The sequence below is a fragment of the Diabrotica virgifera genome, chromosome 3 (assembly GCF_917563875.1).
Source record: "Diabrotica virgifera virgifera chromosome 3, PGI_DIABVI_V3a".
Classification (NCBI taxonomy): domain Eukaryota; kingdom Metazoa; phylum Arthropoda; class Insecta; order Coleoptera; family Chrysomelidae; genus Diabrotica; species Diabrotica virgifera.
The window spans coordinates 180,137,217-180,164,281 of NC_065445.1; the positions used below are offsets into that span (position 1 = coordinate 180,137,217).

Sequence of the window (27,065 nt, forward strand, 5' to 3'; positions counted from 1 at the left end):
TACATACGAAGTTTGGAAGAAAAAATATTAAAACAAGAAATAAATCTCTTTACAGTTAAAAAATAGGTTAATTTATTTAAGTTAGACCAATGATATTAAAAATAAAAAAAAAATAATTTCAAATGTTGAAAATGTTTGCTGTTCACCTCCTGACAACGTGCAAGCCTATAAATAAATTCGTGAGTCAATTTTTGCAAGATTTCTCCACGTATTAGTTCACATTCATCAATTATTATTCTTTGTCTCAAATCCTGCAAGCATGTAGGTCGCCTAACGTAAACACGTAATTTTAGATAACCCAAAGAAAAAAAACTAACGGGTTGTTAATGGATTTGGAAAATTCACTTCCAAAAAATGAAAATTCATGATAACCTATTATCATTAATATTTCAATACGATTTTTTCCACTTAAATGAACCATTTTTAATACAACTTATTTCTGTCAATTAGTTCAGTAACAGTTTTACCTACTATACTAAGTTCAAATAAGTCATGCAATGCATCTAAACAACAATTTTAGTCTACAGTATAGATGGTACTCGTTTATTTCCTTTACAGACACTTTTTAACGAATTTTCTCTACCAAATTTGGTATGTATGAATTAAAAATAACAAGTTCTTTTAAACTCCGCAAAAATATATAGGGTGTCCCATTTAAATTAAATAAGTTAGGGGTATTTCCAGTGAAACCGGAAGTGAAATAGTAACAAAAAATATGGCGACAGATGCCTTTTGCGTCACTCTACTTGCATGCAAAGTTTCATAAATATTGTTATTTTCGTTTCAAAGATATTTGCTTGGTTCCATACCTTATCCCAACCCAGTATAATTTTATATAGAATTCAAGGCTTAAACTTTAATGTAATGTTTCCCGATCCCGATAACACGTTAAGTGTTATAAACCTCTCAAACCTTGTACCTCCGAAAGTATCTAGTGGATACGGCGCCAAACTTCTGATCGGACAATCCGAGTTGTTTTCCCAGCCACTCCAATATTTGTCGGGCAATTCCAAGAATTGAAGGATTTAATGAGCTTGAAAACCCGTTTTTTCTCATAGAACATGGATTTGATCACACCTATGAGGCCTATAACTTCAAAATTCTATTTTTTCCAAATATGACGTATACAACGATAGGCGTGTCTGAAGTCCTCTTACAAACTTTCAGTTATTGGCGAAATTCGTAAGTTAAAAAGAGCAATTGTCGAAGAACCAAAATTTTTAAACTTCAATTTCTCAGTTATTCGGCTATGCTGAGCCGTATATATTTTATGTCCAATCCTCACCTGAGTTATATTGTGAATTATACACACTTGAAATTTGAACTGAAACTCTACATATTTGGTATAATTGTGCATTTCCTATCTTACTTTAAAGCTGTCATATATTCACCCAAAAAATATGCCCTGTTGTACCTACCCAGTAATACAGAGATGAGCGTGCTAATAACCGGTAAAATAGCGCAAAAGATGGGAAACATATTAAATTGTGAGATAAAAAGAAATAAAACTAGTAGAGTTGTTAAAATTAGCGATAGTAACATATAAATTGACATTATATTGATTGTTTCCCACCTTTATACATCAGAGGAGTATGTCAACTAAAACTGTCACTGTGACAGTGGCATTTCTCAAATTCGTCCGATATATAATCTAACGGTGGGAAATAAACAATATAATGTCAATCTATAAGTTACTATCGCTAAATTTAACACCTCCACTAAGTTCATCCCTTTTTATTACACAACTTAATATGTTTTCCATCTTTTGCGTTATTTTGCCGGTTATTAGTGCGCTCATCCCTATATACTTGTCTTATGGGTGATCAAATGTCACACACTATACCGGTTCTATCGACTCTATCCCCTCTTGAAACACAAAACAATTTCAGAACGGTGTAACCTTTCCACACCCATACATACACATTTTCCATTTTCAACGAAAACTTTTCGTTTATAAATTCGCAAAGTCTGTATGTTATTGCGTCGCCGCTCCTGTAATACCTATAATCGATTTACCGATGGACTTTTATGTAGTTTTGTCTTCTGAATTCAAATCTGAAAACAGCATTTCGATATCTCTAACCATCTTCGTAACAAATGAAGAAATCCTGAGAAGAATTGGTACAGAACGACAACTGCTATGCACAATTAAACAGATAAAAACGGCATACCTGGGGCACCTAATTAGAAATGAAAGATACCAGTTTCTGCAAACCTTAATTGAAGAAAAGATCGAAGGAAGAAGGGGAGTGTACAGGAAGAAAATGTCATGGCTCCGTAATGTCAAACATTGGACAGGACTAAAAAACATAGGAGACCTAATACATACTGCAAGGGATAGAGAAAAATGGTCAAAAGTATTCGCGAACATCCATTAGTGGATTGCATAAGAAGAAGAAGAAGAACCATCTTCAAGATAACCGACCTCAAAGTCTAAAATGTGACGTCACAATCCTATTTTCTTAGTAAAAATCCTATTTTCTCCTGTTATTAGTAAGTAGGCTAGTTTTTAATCTGAATTTGTTAAGCAAAGGTTATTTACATTATTTGAGTTTGACACTTTGTGAATGTCAAACTAAATTTTAAATAAAGTATTAATAAGATATCAATGACATTAAAATAAATACGATGTTCAAAAATACAATTTGAGTATATTTTGAAAGCAATAATGTATTAACAACAAAGGTTTATACGAGTATACGGCCTCCCTTTAATGATAAATAGACTGATTCATTTTTAGTCGAGCGGTAGCAACTCCTAAAATTACGTTATACCGACCACGAAAATCAACTTTAAGACAAATGACCAATTTTGGTGATTTTTTATATTTTCGATACCGCTGAATCTGAATAAGTTTATTTTTTATCTAGACTTGGTGGTATATGTTAAAAAATAAAATTTTATGCAAAAATACGAAAAATCAATTTTAATGATTTTTCGATTTTACCTCGCTGTATCTTTGGTCGCTGTAAATATTTCCTTTTAAAAATTTTACTGTGTCATCTTTGAAGTATTTAAAAAACAATGTGCTTTATTCAACCTGTTTAAACAAATTATAAGAGGAGTTGTTAATTTTTAAACATTTTGTCGTCAGATTTCGTTAGTTTCATGTTTACTTAAAAAATTTGAGTGACAAACTTTTTAGTTTATAATTTTCACCAACAAAGGAATAAAAATATAATTCATGAAGAAGTTGTTTGGAAAGTTTCAAGTCAAAGTATGCAATAAGAAAAAAGTTATGTGACTTTATAGACGAGTGGCACTCTTAAAATAACGCTTATTGCTCAAGATACTGACCACGGTGTGGTGAATAGTTAATTTTCGTCTAACCTAAGGTTTTGATGGTGCTCAAAACGAAAATAAGGTTTATTTTAAATCATCCTTTTCATTTATAACTTTCATTTTTAATTTGACGAAGAAAAGTTATTCTTCATAAAGAACTTTTCATGGTCTAAGATTTATGATGCAACCATCACATATAAAATTTTATTAATTTTATACGAGGTATATAAAAAATAAGAATTTGGAGTAAAGTATCTTCATAGTTCACAACATTTAAATTAGAATGATATAATTGCAAATTAAAACATAATTTTTAATTCTGAACAATTTTTCGGAATAGTAATTTTCCATATTATGAATTTAAATACGAAAATAAACAAAGTTTTAGTTATGATAATGCTCGCATTTTCAGCTTGTTTAAGATAAAATTTGGTCAACTTTCTGAGCGTTGGAATGTGAGCGGATCGTTCACAAGACGAAACACAACTGTTACCTCTTCATTGGGAACTCCTATCTCAATTTGTCGTTCCCTGAATCCGACCATGACTAACACTAGCAAAAGTCGCAGAGATCGGACTTAAATTGTCGAAATGTTTTGGGGGGTTTTGGGGATGAGCCCGAAAAACAGTGCCCAAATGCGAAGGCCCGTAAAATCTACACCTGTGGATTAAAATAAGAGGTTTGATATATGGAATTTTCGGGTTTTCCCCTAAACTCTCAGATTGGATTTGACTCATTTTTCAATTCATTGAGGTTGACAGAAGAAAAAATGAGAAGTAATTTTAACCCCCATCCACCAAAATGTAAATGCGTGGTTTTTCTTCTATAATACCATTTATTATAGTTTTATTTCTATGTTAAAAAAGTTGGACGGGTTTTTGAAAAAAAAAGATCAAATTAATTATAGAGCGCATTTTTAAATTTTCTTAAAAATCTTCCCCATGAAAATTGAAAATGATAAGAGATACAGTAATGAAAAATGAAAAGAAAATTTTTATCTGAAAAAGCCCTACATTTTTGTGTGGTACCTTTTTTCGTATCTCTTATCTTTTTCAAGTTACATGGAGGAAAAGAAGCTTTTAAAGAAGAAATTTAAAAATGCGCTCTATAATTTGATCTTATTTTTTTCAAAAACCATTCATTTTAATCCAGTCCAACTTTTTGAACATAGAAATAACACTATAATAAAAAGTGCTGTAGAAGGAAATCGATGTATTCAAATTCTGATAAATGAGGGGTTAAATATACTTCTCATTTCTTCTTAAAATACATTAGTCATTAATTTTTTGCAAAATATCTCGCTTAGTTTGCATGTAATCGACAACTAGTATTGCTCATTTTAAAGGTCTTTTCAAGCACTACAAAAGTTATTAGTATCATTATACACCTAAAATCGACAGTTTCTCTGTTATTTCAAGTTGAATACACCGATTTGAGCATGCAGCAAAAAAACAAACTCTTTTACCTACCATATCCCTCTTTGTATTTTAACTAGAAGATTTATGAAGGAACTAATCTTTTTTTTGTAACCTACAGAAATATTTTATATAGTTTTATTGTTAGATGCATAGTTTTTATGGTATTCGCAAAAACCGTCCGAAAAGGTGTAATTTTTCAATGAAAATGGCCAATTTTCAACCACGAATAACTCAAAAAGTATTGAGTTTTCAAAAAAATAATCATGATCAGTTTTTGCTTAAAATTAGGTACTCTATCCTTTTCCTGGGCTATTTTAACCAAAACATTTTTCACCCACGAGAAGGGATGGGAACCGTCCCCGAGGTAAAAGCGCACATCGGCATAGGGTGGACTTTGTTTCTTGAGCTATTCCCTACTTACTGTGAAAATATCAAGTAAATCGATGTTGTAGGACGGAATTCGGAGCCAAATATCCTCATTGAATGCCCTAATTAATTGTTGACCACTTTCACTTTTTTTCAAAAAAAATTAATATCATTAAAATTATCGATGGTTTATAGGACACACAACACTTTAGTAGTTTTATCAAATTTTTAAATTACCTTTTCGTAATTCTTAAACGGTTTTCGGTTGAGTAAGTTTAAGGCAATTCGCAATTCTATATTAATTTATCTGAAAGAGCTTACAGCTATTCCATGTCGTGATAACTGGCTGATGTTATTTTATTTAGTTTTATTGCTTCCATTAGACATATTATATGCATTTGGTATTTAATTTGCTAACTATCAGTTATATATTTTTGATTATACCCATTCAGGTCAATATGATTTTTACATTAATTACAAATAAGTAGATATACCACGACTTTGCTTACATAACAAAGAGTTTGGTAAGTAATTGCTTATAATTGTTTCTACTACAGTAATAATTTATATAAATACTGCTCTTAATTTTCAATCTGTAATATAACGTCTAATATTAAAAGAAATACGAGATCCTTTGTAAAACGTATATTTGAAATTCCCTAAATAAGGGTTACATTAAATCACAGAGTGTTTTCAGATTAAAAAATTTATGTTCAGTGTTACTAAAACCCAAAAAAAAGGCATGCCTTAGCCACCAAAATGTTTGCGTAAAAACCCTTTGAATGTTGAAAATTATGGTGATACCCAAAACATTTTGGTGGCTCAGTCATGCTAATTTTTGGCTTTTAGTAACACTGATGATGGATTTGTTAATCCGAAAACGGGTAATTTAATGTAACCCTTATTTAGGGAATTTTAAATATATACCTTTTACCAAGGATCTCGTATTTTTCTGGTGTGTGATTTATGGTATACAGCCAGATAAAGAAATTTTATTTCCCTCGGGGATTTTTGTCTAATATTAGTCTAACAGCAAGGGAGGAGTTGATTATGCACTTTTATGTCCCCTCGGTACCTTGCCATTTTTTGGTTTTTTGATGTGTAGATTCGATTTAACAACTGATCCTGAAAGGCAAAATAGAGGGCCGTAGAAATGTAAAAATTATTTAAGTTTATTGGTTATTACATTCGTGAATAAACTCAAAAGGGAATAATAAGAAAATTTTACTGGAATCAAAGAGCACAAATTGTAATATATAACGAACCCAGTCCAGAAATTGAAATCAGGAGAGGTGTTAGGCAGGGATGTATTATGTCTCCATTACTATTTAGAAGCCAGAAGCATTACCATCTCAAAGTGAAGGAATAATAATTAACGGAAGATCTGTTTACCTTCGGATGGCCAACCTTTATTTGTTACGCGGATGACCAACCGGGGTCAAAAATGAAAATTGACAAAGAAATGAAGTTGTTTTAAGAAATAAAATAATGTATTCGTAATTTTAATGATAGTATTGTATCAATAAATTATAAATAAATAAACATTAATAAAACATATTTTAATTTTTTTTTATTTAGCTAATGCCTCGAAAACTAATGGCCATTGGCATGGTAGGTACGGTAATTTTGAACAGTTAGGTACCTAGCGTCATGTGTAGTGTGTGTTGAGTAAGTGTCTTGTTACTTTGCAAAGTCGACGTCATTGTCTTTGCAAAGAGACGCTAATTGTATCCGAACGTCTGCGGTCCCTCCGGTGAGTACCGATCCCACAAGGACAGAAACTATATTCATTTATTAATTTATAATAAATGAAAAATTTCTGACCCTGGTGAGATTCGAACCCGCAACCTTTCGGATTTTTTCGATCCAAAGGCAGGCGCTCTTACCACTGAGCCACGGAGGGGGTCCATATTTTAATTACAACTGAACAAAAACAGGAATCATCATTCCGGACATAGAATTAAAGAAATTTTTAAATATACACTAATTTACGTCGCCACAGGTTTAACAAACAATTTTTTTTCAATATTGGAATATTCATTACAAACAATTCCACATAATATACGGTATTTACTTAATATAAAATTCGAACATGGAAGGCCAAGGGAGTTCGTCTTTGACCACAAATTCAGAAATTTTTTTCCGTAAAATATAAGGAAATTTTTATAACAAAATATGAGGGTATCTAGAATGATATAAAAGGCAAATAAAAAAATAATTCAGACAATAATGATCAAACAACAGAAATAATGGCCAGGATAGAAATAGCAAGAAATGTGTTTGGTAAAAATGAAAATAATAATTCTCTGCAACAACGACCTTAGATTATAACTGGGAGTAAGAGCTTTGAGATGATACGTATTCTCGATACTGCAATATGGACTTGAAAGCTGGATATTGAAGCAAGAAAACATAAATAAGCTACAGTTATTTTAAATGTGATATTACAGAAGAATGCTTAGAATAGCATTACACAGAAGAAAACGAACACAGAAGTATTGCGACAAATGGGCAAAGGATAAGAAATAATAAACAGAATAGAAATAAGACCGTTAGGTACAGTATATGGGACACGTAATGAGGCGACATCAATATGAAATGCTAAGCCTGATATTACAGCCAGTGGAAGGAGTATACGAAGAAGGAGAGTGTCATAGTTGAAGAATTTAAGGGACTGGGGACTGGTTTAAATACAGTTATACAGGGTGTCCCGAAAATATTAGTCATAAATTATACCACAGATTCTGGGGTCAAAATAGGTTAATTGGACCTCACTTACCTATATACAATAGTGCATACAAAAACAGTTACAGCTCTTTGAAATTACAAAATGAAAATCGATTTTTTTTCATATATCGAAAACTCTTGGAGATTTTTTAATGAAAATGGACATGTGGCATTACTATGGCAGCAACATCTTAAAAAAAAAATTAAAGTGAAATTTGTGCACCCCATAAAAATTTTATAGGGGTTTTGTTCTCTTAAACCCCTCCAAACTTTTGTGTACGTTCTAATTAAATTATTATTGAGGCACCGTTAGTTAAACACAGGGTTTTTAAAACTTTTTTGCCTCTTAATACTTTTTCGATAAGGCAGTGTTTATCGAGATATTTTGAATATTTTTCGAATCCACCACATATTTGTATATGGTTAAGTACGATTATTAGTCCTGTCGCCAGGGGGGGTACAGCAGCCTCCTGTATTCAGATGGACTTACCCAAGTGTTTTTTATGTATTTTGACCCGTAGAATACGAATTTTTTGGGTAACAGTTGATCCGGATATCGATAAGATTGTTATAAACAAAGAAGTTGAGGAATTACATAACAGCGATTTCTCGCAAAACAAAACATGTTATTGTATTTTTTGGGCCATTCTAACCAAAAAGTGTTCCTACAAATTTTTTCGTAGGATGCATAGTTTTCGAAATAAACGCGGTGGAACTTTCAAAAAATCGAAAAATTGCAATTTTTGTACCCGAATAACTTTTGATTAAAAAATAAAATAGCAATTCTGCTTACCGCATTTGAAAGTTCAAGTCAAAGTATATCGGTTGTAGTTATTTGCATTGCTAAAAATTTATTATTTTATTGTTAAACAAAAGTATAAACACCTAGTGCTGGAGTGATGTTTTCAATGATTTCTCATTTAAAATCGAACGAGTAGGTAGAGTAGGTATTGTCCTTTTCATGATCATTTTTCAGTGCGTAACAAATAATAGGAAAAAGGGTAAGTCCGTGATAATACATATTTATGACATTTATTCTAACATGACATTTTAGTTAAATCTGACAGTTGTCACATTTTATTTTCAATTTGGAATAAAAACAAATCAAATGTGTTTCTTGCATTTATAAAATGGTATTTTCTTTGATTTGTATAGTCTTACAAATTATACAGATTATATTTGTAATATTATTATCCAATTAAAAAAAAATTTTTTTTTTTATTACGGCACCATCTATCGACAACTAGAATAACTAGAAGAAATGTTATAAAAATGTCACCGACGAAATGTAATCACCGACGTGCCTTTTTTTCTGTCACATACAATTTAATGCGTTAGAAAGAAATCGAAAAATTGTGACGCACTGAAAGATGATCATGAGAAATACTGTACAAGTGCAAGCGAGGCTATTTCTACGTAGCATGCATGTAAACGCATGTATTAGGCACGTGAAACACTATGTGTTTATAGCTATTTTTAGCAATAAACGCATAAATTTGTAGCAATGTATATATTCGAAACCGATAGAATTTGACTTGAACTTTCAAATGCGGTAAGCAGAATTGCTATTTTATTTTTTAATCAAAAGTTATTCGGGTTCAAAAATTGCAATTTTTCGATTTTTTCAAAGTTCAACCGCGTTTATTTCGAAAACTATGGATCCTACGAAAAAACTTGTAGGAACATTTTTTGGTTAGAATGGCCCAAAAAATACAAAAGCATGTTTTGTTTTGCGAGAAATCGCTGTTATGTAATTCCTCAACTTCTTTGTTTATAATAATCTTATCGACATCCGGATCAACTGTTACCCAAAAAATTCGCGTTCTACGGGCCAAAATACATAATAAAAACTTGGGTAAGTCCATCTGAATACAGGAGGCCGTTGTACCCCCCCTGGCGACAGGACTATATAGAGACCTGTTATAATCTGAAAATTTATTTATAATGTACATTTTTGGGTATATTTTGAAAAAGAAGCCAATCTCGATAAAAGGTGACTTATCAAACAAGACTAAATGGCAAAAAAGTTTTAAAAACACTGTGTTTAACTAATGATACCACAATAATAGTTTAATTGGAACGTACACAAACATTTGGGGGGTTTAAAGGAACAAAACCCCCATACAATTTGTATGTAAATATATTAAAAAAGAAGCCGCATCTCGATAAAAACTCGCTTATAGAAAAAATACTAAGAGACAAAAAAGTTTTAAAAACGTTGTGTTTAACTAATGGTACCACAATAATGAATTAATTGGAACGTACACAAAAGTTTGGGGGGGGGGGTTTAAGGGAACAAAACCCCCATACAATTTTTATGGGGTGGACAAATCTCACTATAATTTTGCTTTAAGATTCTTCTTCCATGAGAATAATATATGTCCATTTTCAATAAAAAATCTCTGATAGTTTTCGATATATTGAAAAAAATCGATTTTCATTTTGTAACTTCAAAGGGCTGTAACTTTTTTTATGAGCACATTTGTACTAAGTTAAGTTAGGTTCAATCGAACTATTTTTGACTGCAAAATGTCTGGTATAATTTATGACCAATCTTTTCGGGACACCCTGTATAGAACTCTTTTTAAAGTATAATATATTAACATATATATTATAAACTTATATAATAACACGAAAAAGCTTCACTGCTCTAATATTATTATATTTTACAGTATATCTATTATTTGCACAATTACGAAACTACTCAATGTACAAACTGTAGTGTGAAATGTATCTGACGTATTAAATCCGCCTTCCTATCTCAGATCTAATAGACCAGATCTCGATAAACAAGAAATCAACAGAACCAAATTTACCTTCATTGTTGGCTCTTGCACAATTTAATTGCTTTATTATAACTGTTCTCAAGGTTGTCAACTCGATTATCAATTCACTAATAATATTAGCGCGATATAGGTCTTATTATTATTGTTATAAAAACAATTAGCGAATACCTTTCTCCAGTAACGAACTAACCTTAAATATAAACATTATATACCCACTAAGTGACATAGAAACGAACGATCATTATAAATTATTGCATTTTGAAAATATTTTGTACAATATTGTACAGGACAGCAAAAACTCGGGCCAGAGACCCTCGTTTTTGTAAAATAGTCTTGTTTAGGCATAAACATCTATTTAATGTCAGACTGGTTTATTATTTGACAAATAATGACATTATTTCGAGGTCTATGAAGTACGATATAACGCCCAAGGGCGTGTTATTGAAAAATAACGCCCTAGGGCCTATTAAATTTAAATAACGAGTTTAATACTGTCAAGTTGACAAATAAAATAAGTAAAACTATGGTTACCACAATTACGTTACGACTATTTCTGGTAAATGTACTTATTTAAAAACTAATTCATTTAAAATTCATTCAAATTTTTTCATATAAAGAATAATTTAGTCGGACATTAAACGTTGAAGGCACCACGGGTATTATAATAATAACGCTTTCGGTTAACGTATATACCTCGGGCCGAAGGCCCTCGGTCTATACGTCTCGCCATTGACCTCAAGCGTTATTATCCTCATAATACCCTTGGTACCTTAATAACTATAACGCCCTTGGTATATAGATAACCATTTCTGCATTAATTTTATTGTTTATATCTTTAAATACTACCAAATTTTCTGTAGATTTAGAGATTAAAAAATTTAATTATTTCTTCTTCGTTTTAAGTATAATATAACACGTAAAACACAAGACTGTTGTTTCTGAAGAATAATATCGTCCTATTAGAGGTAAAACTCACTAACTATACTTTTCAGAAAGTGAAGAAAATCGGTACAAATTGTTTTTTTAAATTAACCTGACTTAAATATTGGAATTTTTTAGTGGAATATTAAAGAATCAATAAAAACATATATTTTAAGCCGTATTTCGTCACAGGAACTATAATATACAATACTAGATCAATTTTTGTACTTAATGAGTTTTTCCATGAACAAAATTATTGGATATTAATATCCTTTTAGAGGTAAAACTCACTAACTACACTTTGTATTTGACGAAATGTTCCTTGAACGCAATTATTGGATATTGAGAAGTTAATGAATTTGTCTCCATAAAATTTCGCTGACTTATACAACAAGCGAACTAAAGGATCAAAAATAACAGTCTATTATTTAAAAAATTAACAATAAGTTTCGTTCTTCGAAAATAAATGCAATTCTTTCGGCATTTATGAAAGCCACAAAAGTCGCCTGCTTAATTGCAAAATAGATTATGTTACCCTGTATGTAAGCTATCACGGTTACAAAGAAAAATCTCATATTCCTTTAATCAATCGCCGAACAGATATTGCACGCAAATATAATGTACAGTTTCAACAATACAATGTAACACACAAGTCGTCTGCTTAATCGCAAAATAGGTTATGTTATCTAATGTACATATTGTTTGAAAGATCACTAAGTACCGATTCGGCATTCCAGATTGTAAGGAAAAATTCACTAAGTGCAATAATACGTTTTAATGAGTTCTGCCCTGAAACCAAAATTCAAAATAATGCACTTAGTGAATTGTACCATAAATTATATCAGCAATTAGAGGGACTAGAGCCCAGGTGACTTCTTCAGAGCTGGGCAGTGGCGTATTGAGTTCCAATTGATGAAAATGTCAAAATCTCAAAAAAGTGCACTTAGTGAGTTTTACTTCTAATAGGACGATATTTCAATTGATATATTTCGCCTAATCATCAAATTCTTTAGAAGAAAATATGTAATTTTAAAACAACTAGTTTTGTATACAAATAATTTTAGGCGAAGCAATGAGGCAGTGAAAAGCCCAAAACTTATCAAATTTTTGCAGTTGGATAAATCTCAATGAAACTTTTTGCATTCAATTCGTAAGAGAAAATTTTGTAAATAAAAATGATGATGACGAAATGAAAATTGCATTATTGAACAAGGAAAATACATTTTCCAAAATGCATTTCGAAGTGACGAAAAATGATAAAGTTACTCGAAAATAATTGACGGAAATGAGTTTAATTTTGCTACTCCTGAGGTTTTGGGGTTGCTGAATACGAATATCAACACGCCGATGCGATGGCCTCAGAGGCACCTGGTGCACAGGATGGGCCTCGTCTCCTTGAGTTTTATGGAAATTTGATACAAAATTAATGCAAACTCATATGCATATTCTCGAAAATGTACAGCGGCAGTGCACTAGGATGTCTTTTGGTCGCTCAAGACCTACTTATACAGAAAGACTGAATATGGCCAATCTCACTACATTTGAACAACGTCGTCTTCTAAGCGATTCATTTATTACTTTTCGAATAGTAAAATACAACTTTGGAAATATGAGGGGTATGATTATACTGGACAATGACAATCGTCTTCGTGGCCACAAACTCAAGTTTAAAAAGGAAACTTTTTTAACAACAACTAGACAATTTTTTCTCTGTAATCGAGTCGTCTCGATATGGAATAGCCTTCCGGCTGAGATCATAGATGCTTCATCTGTCAATATTTTCAAAAATAAACTGGATGACCATTTGCTCCATAGTTGAACATTTAATTTGTACTTAACACTTGCTATTACCTATGTTTTTGTATATTTAGTTAGTTAGTTAGTGTGCTTAATATGTAACTATTGTAATGTAACCATTTAATTGCACACTATATATAACATTGTAGTCAAATGGGCATAATATGGGTTTTGCGACCCCTGCTTTATTGTAAAATAAAACAAACTCGTTACTCAGTGGTTACTGAAGCCACTAACTACTTACATGACGTGATGGTAATGGTCTCTGAAAAAGATAATGCCATAATGGGTCTCATTTGAAATTCGATACAAAATTAGTGCAAACTCATTACTCAATGGGTTTTGGGGTCTCTGAATACTAATATCATGTAGACGATGATGTCCTAGATACCTGGTGACCAAAATGGGCCTCGTCTCCTGAGGTTTTATAAAAATTTGGTGCAAAATCAATTAAACTCGTTACTGGAAGGTTTTTCGAGTCGCTGATTACGAATATCAAGACGGCCATTATCTCCGAGGTACCGGATGAGCAAAACGAACTGGTTTTCTATCGAACCCCAAACGAGACCAATTATGAGCACCAGGTGCCCAGGATACCATCGCCGTCATGATATTCGCAATTAGCAAGCCCAAAAACTCATAAAAAATTATCATTTTTTAACACTTTCAAATGCCTTTGGAAAATGCATTTTGCTTGTTCAATAATGCAATTTTAATTTCATCATCATCATTTTTGTTCCCATAGTTTGCTAAGGCTCTTACGAATCGAATGTAAAAAAATTCATTAGGATCCATATAACTGCCAAAATTTTATTTTTATTTTTATTACTCTTTATTATGTTTTTATCTGGTCGATGTTCAGTAACTGTTACCTCAACTCTTCAGAGGTGACGTGCGGTCAATAGTTCCGACTATGAAATGGATCATATTTTACCTCGCCCCATTTCAACAGAGCGCTTCGTCCATGTAATTACATGTACCAAATAAAGTCCTTAGTTTCTTAGTGTTAATAACCAAGTATTGGTTCGGTTCGTTACCGAAATCCGCTACCTACCTAGTTTACTGAATATCAAGCTAGACCAAATCAATCAAGTATGTTTGCATTTAGGAAAACTTGTACTTTAGCATCACATGTTCCAAAACCGAAGGAAACGTTTTTCTAGTATCTTCGATGCATAACGTAACGAGATCGATGGAACTACATAAAAACCTATGAGGCGTTAAGCGATTACTTGTTCTATTACTTTTTTGAGCCTACACGCGTGGCGTACTTTATACGCCACAAGAAAATACATTTAAAACAGCGGATTTGCTATTTTTTTTTAAATACAGTTATTTGTTTGTTATAAACCTTATTTGGCATCAGCGAATACTTGGAGTTCTTTCTCAGTAAGCCAATTGGGATTTATAACTGGAATCTGATTCCATGATAAATAAAATTACCAATAAAAATTTTTTAAAATGTGATTTTTGACATGGGAAAAAGTGTTGTTTATAAATAAAAATATATTTAGTGCCATAATGACTAAAAAACAATTGAAATATGTACTCATATTACTATTTATATGACTATAATCGTGGCGTATATTTTCCACCCCGGAAACAACAAATAAAAAAACAAATCTATAAATTACAATCTTCCCAGAACGCCCATTATGACGAAACTAAAACCAATTGTAAAGCACATTTCAGTGATAGGTTGGATAGATAAATAAGGACAAAAATTAAATTTTTTAATGTATTTGCAGTAGAATTCTTATATCTGGCGTACAAAATACGTCAACGCATGTAGTTAAAGGTTAAACATTTTTGTAAACTATTACATCTAAGCCCTTTATTAAGTATAATTATTTGAAAAATATGTGTTTATAGGAATATATAAAGCAATATGTCTCTATCGGTCCAACAGACCGAGGTCACCACAAATCTGTAAATTTCTTACGTCATCGCTGGAGACTTAATACGTATTTTGTTTATTGAACAGTTTGTGTTTTTAAAACTGTATTTCCGTCAGTAAAAATCCAAGGATCCGGGATTGGGTCCTTGGATCTCCTGGACCTACCAGTTCTTTTAACTGATGCAGACCTGCTGTTCCGTGCCTTTAAAAATATTCCTATTTCTCATAACTAAATGTAAATAGGTCACTATACAGTCAATTATACAAAAGAGTTATAGTTCATAACATATTAATGCTAATAAGTATTTGGATAAAAATTAATCATCGTACTAGAAACACCTTCTAAACCAAAACCCGTTGTTTAGAAATCGAGCAGAACAACTGCCAAGTCTAGCACATATCGATAAATTATCTCATGTAAAATTCAATTCATTATCATAATATTATATCAATATCATCGAAAATGGTAATACTGACATTTAGCTTTAAAAGAGGCGTCTAGTAGCATGGTCACCCACTAAAATATTAAAACGTATACTAATTTCTATTGTATTGTTTGTTATACATATTTTAACTAGTTTATCTTTTAGTACAGGATCCGATATTAGGTCGATCTGCACCGACCTGTTTAATGGATAAAAATAATTGGATATGTAATTTAATATAATATGATAATAATTATAACATACAAGGGGTGCTCCATCTAATTTTGTTCTGACTATAATTAATTAATAATTAAAAACTGACCTTTTTACGATCAGTTATTATTTCAAATTTTAATTTAGAATTAGAAGCAATTTAAAACTAAAAAAAAAGAACGAAATATGAAGCTCAAACCTTCTTTTATCAGGCCACGATAAAATTTTTTGCCATGTTTCATTCTAAAAATATTTTTTTAATTGTTAAGCAGTAAGGTTTCTTGTGGGAAGACGGACAATTAACAATTAATAATTAAGAAATTAACAACTTAAGAGCAATGTTTTAAAATGAAACAAGTTCAAAATACTTATCATGACCTTGTGCATAAGGTTTGAACTTGAATTTAGGTGCCTACTTATGTTTTGAGCCTTAAAAACCGTAAGCACCTAATCTTTCGTTTTTTTTTTTCATTTTTAAATTGTTTATAACTCCAAGACGATCAACGTAAGAGAAAAAATATTACAAAAGACCTTTTTTGTTTAGAATGATCGAAAATAGCTAAAATAATATCTGTTTCGGCCAAATTTTTATTTAATTTATAAAAGAAAATCACTTTTTAACCATTAATTAATTATTATAGTCAGTACAAAATTAGATCAGGCACGCCTTGTTTTTTATAATTGTTAACATACTAAATTACAAATATCAAATAATTTTTATCCATTAAACAGCTCGGTGGAGAGTGACCTTATGAATCTTTTATACACTATCTATTTTAATAAGAGTTGTTACAGAACGCATATATGTAAATAAAACAACATAAAAATTTGTTAGATTATGGTTTAATTGAGGTTTTTGTTATGTAACAAATATTTTATAAATTGATCGTATTAATATTCATGGGGCAAGGTAAATATTTATGATAATTCAAAAAGTATACTTTAATAAATAATGAAGGTTAGGGGTTAATCTACATTGATTTTATATACTTGACCTTTCTTTAAATTTTTAATTATACAGAGTTAGCCAGTCAAAATAGTCCACTCCGATATTTGGCATCATTGATTGAAAACTTTAATAAAATAAATTATGTTCTTTGAAAGATAAATTTTCTTTGAAAAATTAATTTCGCGCGGGTAACTGATATTAAAAATCGCCGATTATTTCATGTGCTGTTTCTAACAGAAAGGTTAATTTTTTACAAAAGTACTAATATACGTTTTTATTTAAAATTATCTCAACTACTTTCCTTGTTTGAAACATTTTTCCTACGGTATACAGATTCTTGGTAAATCTATGTTTCCCCCGTTACTATGGGAGTTTTAGGGGAAAATCTGGGCGTAGGAGGAGAAAACCTTTTGCATATTTTTCAGGATCTCAAAACACTCTCAGTAAATAACAAATTCAGCTTGTTCCCTAATAACACCAAAACCTCCCATGTATATTAATTTTTTTTTCTTTTTTTTTATTAATTTGATGGCTTTGGCACAGAATAACTAACCACAGAGCAGAGAAAAGTCATACCCAACACGGTAACATAATTTTCATGCTCATCCGTCACGTAACTGGTGCAACCTCACTTTTGCGACTTACAGTGACAGTTGTTTAAAGTTAAATTTTATATTTATATATGTTTTATTTTATAGTTTATTTATATTTTATAGTTAAATTTTATATTTCATATTTAATTAATAACTACTTGTCAAAAATATCACATCATTTGGAATAGTCTATTCCTTAGAACATCAAGTTCTATTCTGTAAATGGTGCACAAGATGCAAGGTGCAAATATTTCGGTCCCAACAAAATCAATGGAAACGACAGTCAGGTTCGCTTCTGTGTGGTTAGTTATTTTATGGCTTTGGTAGGGACTAATTAGCCAGACAATATGTATGTTCCTAGAAGGTACACAAAGGACATTGAAAATATTCCTGGAATATCCCCAAAAGCAAAAGGACATTCCCTGAACATCCCAAGAAAATCCTGTGTCAGCATTTTAAACATTCCCTGAATGTCTTATTGGAACAATCTATGAATGTCCATGAATGTTATTTGGACATTCAAAGTATATTTTTTAGACATTCCCTGGATATACCTACCAGTAACGAGCGCGCTAATAACCGGCAAAATATCGCAAAAGATGGGAAACATATTAAGTTGTGAGATAAACAAAAATGAAACTAGTGTAGGTGGGAAATTTAACGCTAAAAACCTATAAATTTACTTTATATTTATTGTTTCCCATCTTTAGACGTATCATAGCAGTATGTCAACTAAAACTGTCAGTGTGACAGTGCCAGTTGCCAAATTCGTCCTAGAGACTTATGACTAAAAATTATGGTTATTACCGTAAATAAAACATCACGAAGAAATGTAATCAGGAAAAAAGATCTGAGACGTGAATAATAGCCAAAAGATCTTATGATTATTCTTTATAATTCCAATTTTCTTTTTTTAATTTAATTTTTTTATACATAACTCTCATCTACGAGTATAGTGTATAACTTTTATAAACTCATTTATCGGTTTCGAATTGCTTACATAATTTTTTTGCATACAAATTTGTATTTTTGTGATATTGTTTTTGTAATTAATTTCATGGACTACCACATTCTTTCTTTGTCAAGAACTCGACCCCCATATATTTTGAAAGAAAAAAATTTATGCAAAGCAGCAAATTTTTTAAATTTACACAACAAAACATAATTTATTGTTTATAGCCGTATGCAAAAAGTGCAACATGATATAATAATCCTTGGTATTTTAAAAGACATTCAGTAAAAACTATGAACTACTTCTTAGCTAGTAAGATTGATATAACCATCACATGCTCAATTATATCTTGCTCAATGCTATCAATCATCGTTTTTGGCACTTAAATACCAATAACAAACGAACAGACAGATTTTATGTCAATCTTATGTAAGACGTTAAAAATATCTAATGTAGTTAAATATATAGGAACTAGTTTTCGCTTTTAAGTGCTTAAGGATTAGTTGGTATATAGTCATGCAATATAATGATAAACAATTACGGACATTAAGTGTTATTAATAATATTTTGAATAAGGACTCACTTTTATTAACTACTATAAAAATGCACTAACAGATTTCATAACGTCCAAACTTTTTATTCATATTTCTGTATTGATAAACATTTTGATAATCTCTGTATTTTGATAACGACGTCCGAGGTGGAAGTCGAAACGTCAATAAAATCATTTTTCAAGTTAAATTGTGGCTTATTTCCCAGAAATAGTAAATTACATTTACAGTAGAACAGTAAATGACATAAATGCCACAAAGACATTTATGTATATTCATTGTACTTACGAGGGTGTACGAGTGTGTTATAGAGGTAGCACCTTTTATTGGAACGACCACATCAAACGTCATAGACGGGAGATTGTTTTTGATAACTGGTCCTCATAAGGCACTCAACTCTCACTTATGGCTCCACGTGCCACATCCCGGGCAACTGCATTGGTCTGCAGGCTAAACTAAGTGAGGGTAGCCAGACATGGTGATAGGTTGGACAGTGGCAGCTGGCTGTTACAAAACTGACCATGCGGCGAGAATGATAGCCACAGAAACGGCACATATACAGCGGTGCAGAAGGCAAAGGGAAACCACTGCACTATTTTCCCAAGAGAATTTCTTCCCATAACGATGACAATTTTGGTAAGTGAAGATGGAATGTGTAGCGACCCGACTCACGCTCGGCGCTATCTCGGTTCCGGGTCGGATGGTGTGAAATTTGCTACCGGCTGCCAAGGTGTGAGGGACCAGGAACCTGGCAGAAATTGTGCGACTGAATCTAAATTTTCATTTAATTTAAGAAAATGTCAGCGAATTGGTACATGGAACGTCCAGGGACTGATCCAAAACCCTGGAAAGTTACACATCATTGAAAAAGAAATGGCAGACCACAATCTTTTGGTACTGGGACTCTCAGAAACTCACTGGAGAGGAAAAGGGCATTTTAAAACAACTGCTGTCAACGTCGTCTATTTTTCAGACCCAGATAACCAAAGTACAAAGGAGTCGCAATAATTGTACCCTCTAAACTTAACGACTGCGTAATTGGATATAATACTATTGATGACAGAATAATATCCCTTAAAATGAGAATATCCACCAATACCCTACACCTTGTCCAGGTATACGCTCATACAACAGCTGCACAAGAAGAAGACATCAACAGGTTCTATGGTCGTCTAGAAGAAACTGTTCGCGCTATTCCAAATCGTGAACTCGTCATAATTTTAGGAGATTTTAACGCCAAAGTGGAGTCATCTAATGAAAATATTGAAGGAGTGCTGTGTAAAAATGGACTGGGACAGAGAAATGAGAATGGCGACCGTCTAGTGGAGTTCTGTGTAGAACAACATCTTACAATTACAAACACGTTATATCAACATCATCCACAGAGATTATACACATGGCGCAGCCGAGATGGACGAACAAGGAATCAAATAGACTACTTCCTAATAAGATCAAGATGGAAGTCGTCGTCCATCAACTGTAAAACATATCCTGGCGCAGACTGTGGAAGCGATCATCAACTCCTGGTATTGAACGTTCGACTTCGTTTCAAAGTCCCCAAAAGAACACCCCAAAGAAAAGTCATGTCTCTAAGTCCATCAAAAATCAATGACTTCCAACACAACCTAGAAGATGCTCTTTCTTTAAACCAAGTAGATAGTGACCCTGAGAGCACTTGGATCTATCTCAAAGATAAGGTAATCGAGGCTGCAAAAGACTGTGAGCCATGGATATCCGAAAATATGTGGACTGTGATTCAACGCAGAAAAGAACATAAAAGTAGATACGGAACAAACGATAAATACAGAGCGTTATCGAGAGAAATCAGAAAACAGTGCCGCAAAGATAAAGCTGATTACATCTCTCAAATATGCAGAGAGATAGAGGAACATGGCTGTCGAAATGAACCGAGGGACTTATTGCTCCTTGCCAGAGAATTTAAACCTCAAACGTGGTCTGTAATAGATAAGGAAGGTAATTTAAAGACCGATACTGATGAAATATTGGAAACATGGCGAAACTACTGTGGCGAGCTATATAAAAATAACGAGGTATCAGCAGAAAATCAGTGGTCTTCTGACTACCCTAGAGAACCTACTGTCTTACTCGATGAAGTCAAAGATGCAATTAAATCACTAAAGAGAAATAAATCCCCAGGCATTGATTCAATACCATGTGAAATACTACAGTTACTAGGTAACAAAGGAATACATATCATCCATTCTATCTGTGTCGCTGATATGCAGAGAGATAGAGGAACATGGCTGTCGAAATGAACCGAGGGACTTATTGCTCCTTGCCAGAGAATTTAAACCTCAAACGTGGTCTGTAATAGATAAGGAAGGTAATTTAAAGACCGATACTGATGAAATATTGGAAACATGGCGAAACTACTGTGGAGAGCTATATAAAAATAACGAGGTATCAGCAGAAAATCAGTGGTCTTCTGACTACCCTAGAGAACCTACTGTCTTACTGGCTGAAGTCAAAGATGCAATTAAATCACTAAAGAGAAATAAATCCCCAGGCATTGATTCAATACCATGTGAAATACTACAGTTACTAGGTAACAAAGGAATACATATCATCCATTCTATCTGTGTCGCTATTTGGAATTCAGGAAAATGGCCATCTGATTGGTATACCTCAATTTATATCCCACTACACAAAAAAGGAACTACTACCAGATGTGAAAACTACCGCACACTGTCACTAATAACACATGCTAGTAAAATCTTGTTGCATATCATCAAAAACAGATTAAAAACCTATCTACATTACCAAATACCTCAGGAACAAGCGGGGATTGTAAAGGGTAAAGGTACAAGGGAATAAATCCTGAACTTGAGACGACTCATTGAAAAGTCTAGAGAATTTCAAGTACCCATGATTTTATGCTTCGTTGACTACCAAAAGGCATTTGATTGTGTAAGCTGGATAAATCTGTGGTCAATTTTAATAGAAATGGGCGCACCAATGCACCTGGTGACACTTATTAAAAATCTATACCAGTCTAATATAGCGACAATACGACTAGATCAGAAGTTCTCAAACCAATTCAAGACCGAGAGAGGTGTTAGACAAGGATGCGTGTTGTCACCTGACTTATTTAACATTTATGGTGAACATGTCATGAGGATGGTTTTAGAAGGATGGGCCGGTGGAGTGACAGTAGTTGGTGGAAAAATCTCCAATTTAAGATTTGCTGATGACACTACACTTATAGCAGCAAATGAGCAAGAAATGTTTGATCTTCTGCGAAGAGTTGAGTACGAAAGCAATAAAGTTGGTCTGAAAATCAATAAAGCTAAGACAAAAATAATGGTGGTCGACAGATTTGACACTATTCAACTGACTAACATATTACAGGAATACCAGATAGTAAACACATTTGTCTATCTCGGGTCTAGTATAACTAACGATGGTAACTGTGAAGCAGAAGTTCGGAGACGTATTGGTATGGCAAAAAATGCGATGAGTCGCCTAACTAAACTTTGGAAAGACAGATCTCTCTCTCAAAATATCACGATGAGACTGGTGAATGCCCTTGTATTCTCAATATTTCTATACGGAGCAGAGACTTGGACTCTTCGCGCATGCGATCGCTAAAAAATTGATGCCTTTGAGATGTGGTGCTGGAGAAGAATGCTGCGCATACCTTGGACAGCTCATAGGACAAACGTTTCCATTCTAAACCAACTCAATATTAAAAAAAGGCTGTCCACAATATGTCTGCAACGAATTCTGCAATTCTTTGGTCACGTGGTTCGCAGAGGTGACGACAGTTTGGAGAGATTAATTGTTTCTGGAAACGTTCCGGGGAGAAGATCAAGAGGACGATCACCAACTAGATGGTCTGACCAAATAAAGCATTCAGCTGGAAACTCATTCTGCGAAGCTCTTAGAGCAGCTGAAGATAGAGACCAATGGAGAAACATTGTTAGGAATATTGGAAGAAATCACGATCCTCAGTAATGGGGAAACGACAGGAGGGAGAGATTGTACTTACTGCATTGTCATACAGTGAGCACGTAAAGATTGGAATAAATTCAATTTTTCATAAATGGGCGATTTCGGAAGTAAATTTCGAAAAATATGGTTTCTATTTTTAAATATTGATTTTTTTGCATATACTATATCATACTAGTGACGTGATCTATCTGGACGTGATGGCGCCATCAATGATTTTTTTTACATGAGAATAGGGATCGTGTGCTAGCTTATTTGAAATGTTATTTAATTCTCTACACAGTAATATTAACATTAAAATACCTTTTTATACGGGGTGATAAAACATTTATTAATTGACACAAAAAGAAGAATGTATGTAATCTATTTAATTCAAAATACATTTTCCTGCCGTCAGAAAACAGAAAAAAATGTTTATTTCGCAAAAATCATTGCTTTTCGCTTGAATTAAATGGTTAAACTGCCAAGAGGTAGGTGGGTGGCAGCGTTAACATTAAATTTAAGCGAAAAACAATATTTATCGCCAACCGTCACTAAAGTCATTCATTATTGTACTCATTTGCCCTCATTTGCCCTCATTTGCGGCAGTAAAGTAACACTTTATTGTACTAAAAGAAGAATTTTACTTTACCTGCCGCGATTAATCGAGATTGAATGTAAGTGGTCGATGGCAGTAATCGATTATTCATTTGAGTTATCTTATAATTTATGTACTATTAAAAATATTGTACAAAATTTACGACAGTGTTAATTAAATTTATGCCAAAAAGTGAAATTCTGTAGTATTTTGTGATTATATTCATATAAAATAAATCAAAACTTGACCGATTTAGTAATTATTCGATATGTATTGATAACTATCGATTAAAAATCGAAAGCGGCCATCATGCAAAAGTCATCTGTCATCACTGTCATAAAATTTTTATTACGTCTAATATTTAAAAAATTCTGAAATTTTAAATTGTTAATAAGTGTTAACCAATATCAAATGGTTGTTGATAAAACTTTGTATGCACCACGTCAGTAAAGACTCTTTATCGAACTCGTCTGTTATTCGCCTCGCTCGCTAGGCTCGTTCGGCTCATAATATCAGACTCGTTCGATAAAGAGTAACTTTACTGACTTGGTACATAAATAACTATTATTTGTCAAATAACCAACATTTTTTCTCTTTTCTCAGAGCGGTGAATTGTATTTTAAATTAAATAAAGGGCCTAGCCGGGTAAGATGATGAAAAGTGCCCCCAACTCGATTCGAATTCCATATAAGTCACCGTTTAGCATATATAGTGAAACTAACTTTGTGAAATTTTTAGCCCACTAGGTGGTCATGTGACCCACCTAGAGCCTAATTAGTGTTTTTAGGTTTTTATTTTTTTTATTAGCGAAAAACTTTAAGTTAAAAAGTTGTAAGCTTTAAAAAGTTCTGTCTGAAAAAATTTTGTTTTTAATTTTTGGCGGGAAATTTAAATTTTAGAACGATTTCAAAATTTTAAATTGGTTTAAAAAAATAACTAAGACATTCGTTTTCACCAAAAAAATATATTACGTGTATTTTTGCATAATGTTTCACCCTGAATTTTTAAAAATTTTTAAAGTTGGTGAAACGCACCTTTAAAAATAAAAAACCGCATTTTTTCGGTTTTTTTTTTCGTTTTTTGAAACAATTTTATACATATTTTTCAAAAAAGTTAACACCGTCTCTGGAGTAGGTAAAAAACTGAAAATAATTGGGGTTTGCTTAATAAAAATTTTTTGTAACGCCATCCATTTTCCAGATACAGGGCGTTGAAAAAACAAAATTTTACACATTTTTTACGATTTTGCCGAAACTACTGGCAACATTGTAATACAATTTGGCGAGTTTTAAGAAGTAGTTGTTGTTCATTTTTTGACATGCAATTAAAAATTTTATATTTATCATTGGCGCGCATAGGGGTAATGGTCTGAAATTTTAAAGAAAAAAGATAGTACGCCACTGACATATTTCAAATTAACAATCGTTTTTGAATTCTCCGTTCAATTTGTGACAAAAAATCTATCTTATTATATATCGTTAAGATGTTTTATTTTTTGAATAAAATGGAGCGCCGTATGAAAAACTAGGAAGATAGATTTTTTGTCACAAACTGAACGGAGAATTCAAAAACGATTGTTAATTTGAAATATGTCAGTGGCGTACTATATTTTTTCTTTAAAAAGTTCAGACCATTACCCCTATGCGCGCCAATGATAAATATAAAATTCTTAATTCTATGTCAAAAAATGCACAACAACTACCTCTTAAAACTCGCCAAATTTTATTACAATGTTGCCAGTAGTTTCGGCAAAATCGTAAAAAATGTGTAAAATTTTGTTTTCTTCAACGCCCTGTATTTTGAAAATGGATGGCGTTACGAAAAATTTTTATTAAGCAAACCCCAATTATTTTTCAGTTTTTCACCTACTCCAGTGACGGTGTTACCTTTTTTGAAAAACATGTATAAAACTGTATCAAAAAACGAAAAAAAAAAAAACAAAAAAAATGTGGTTTTTTATTTTTAAAGGTGCGTTTCACCAATTTTAAAAATTCAGGATGAAACATCATGCAAAAGTACACATTATATATTTTTTTCGTGAAAACCAATGTCTTAGTTATTTTTTTATACTCATTTAAAATTTTGAAATCGTTCTAAAATTTAAATTTCCCGCCAAAAATTAAAAACAAAATTTTTTTCAGACATAACTTTTTAAAGCTTACAACTTTTTTATTTAAAATTTTTCGCTAGTTCTCGATGCGGCTGAGATAAAAAATAAAAACCTAAAAACCCTAATTAGGTTTTAGGTGGGTCTCATGACCACCTTTGGGGCTAAAAATTTCAGAAAGTTAGTTTCACTATATATTTTAAACGGTGACCTATATGGAATTCGAATCGAGTTGGGGGCACTTTTCATCATCTTACCCGGCTAGGCCCTTTCATACATTCTTCTGTTGGTGTCAATTAAGTATTTTATTAAAAAAAAATTGAAATTTGTAAAGTAGTTATATTAATGTTGATATTAGTTTATAGAGAATTGTATAAATTTTTAAAGCAGCTACTACACGACCCCTATTCTAATTTAAAAAATCATTGATGACATCATCACGCTCAGATGGATAACGTCACCAGTATAATATATACGCAAAAAAATCATAATTTAAAAATAAAAATCGATCCCTTTCGGGAATTATTTGAAAAATCGCCTATTCATGAAAAAATTAATTTATCCAACCTTTACGTGCTCACTGTATAATATTATGTTACGGTTTGATTATTTTTTAAAGCATTTAATAAATAAATCTCATCTCGTTACCTAACATGATCGGTATTTTTTTTTAACCAGAAGAATATATTTTTTTATCAATAATTAAATTTACATTTTTTCTGATCTGACCTGTATCTACTACATACACCTACTACAGGGAAATAAGAAAAATTTAACCGTATTCGGATATCTTAATAGACAGATATTTGATAAGTTTTTCAGTTTATATACACTTCTTCTTCTCTTTGTGTAGACATGACTTTGTTTTTTTAAAGTGCCTCCAGTAAGTTGTCATTCCATCGTTTTCGTGGTCTTCTCACTGATCGTCTTCCTATTGGGGGACCGTCTCTGGCCATCCTTACTACTCTATATTATGTTGTCATTCGGCTTATGTGGTCGTTTCATTCTACGCTTTTGTTTTTTACTCAATAACTTATGTTGTTCACCTTGCATCTCCGTCGTATATCTGCACTTCTAGCTCTATCCCATAGTGTCTTACTATCGATTTTTGGAAGCGTTTTTATTTCTTCGTTTCTAGCTTTGCTAGCATTACTGGGATTAGATCTGTAGTAACCACAGCCGGTCCCAAGACCGGATAAAATGTGGAGGATGATTGACAAGTTTAGCAACCTACCAATCGTAAAAACGCATACTGCTCAAAGAAACAATGTGAAGCTTCGGAACCGGATTTATAATATACACTTATAGTGGTAGGGAAGTAAACAGCCGTAGATCAGCGGCATGACAACTGGTCTCATAAGCAAAGGCGCCCGGATTTGAGCCCCGACACATCCATATTCATTTCTAAAACATTCTCCGTGCGTCGAAGAGTACGTTAAGCCGTCGGTCCCCCTGGGCTAGTGTGTACATCGCCAATAGTTACTTCAAACAGGGTTAAAGGCGTAAATGGCGCCGGAACATGTTCGAAAGTATCT

General features: G+C 32.4%; 1 protein-coding gene across 8 annotated transcripts in view; it reads left to right on the forward strand.

Annotated features, from left to right (window-relative positions):
- LOC126881421 (mucin-17-like) overlaps positions 1-27,065 on the forward strand; it is a 440,757-nt gene that overhangs the window by 173,730 nt on the left and 239,962 nt on the right. The window lies entirely within an intron of this gene.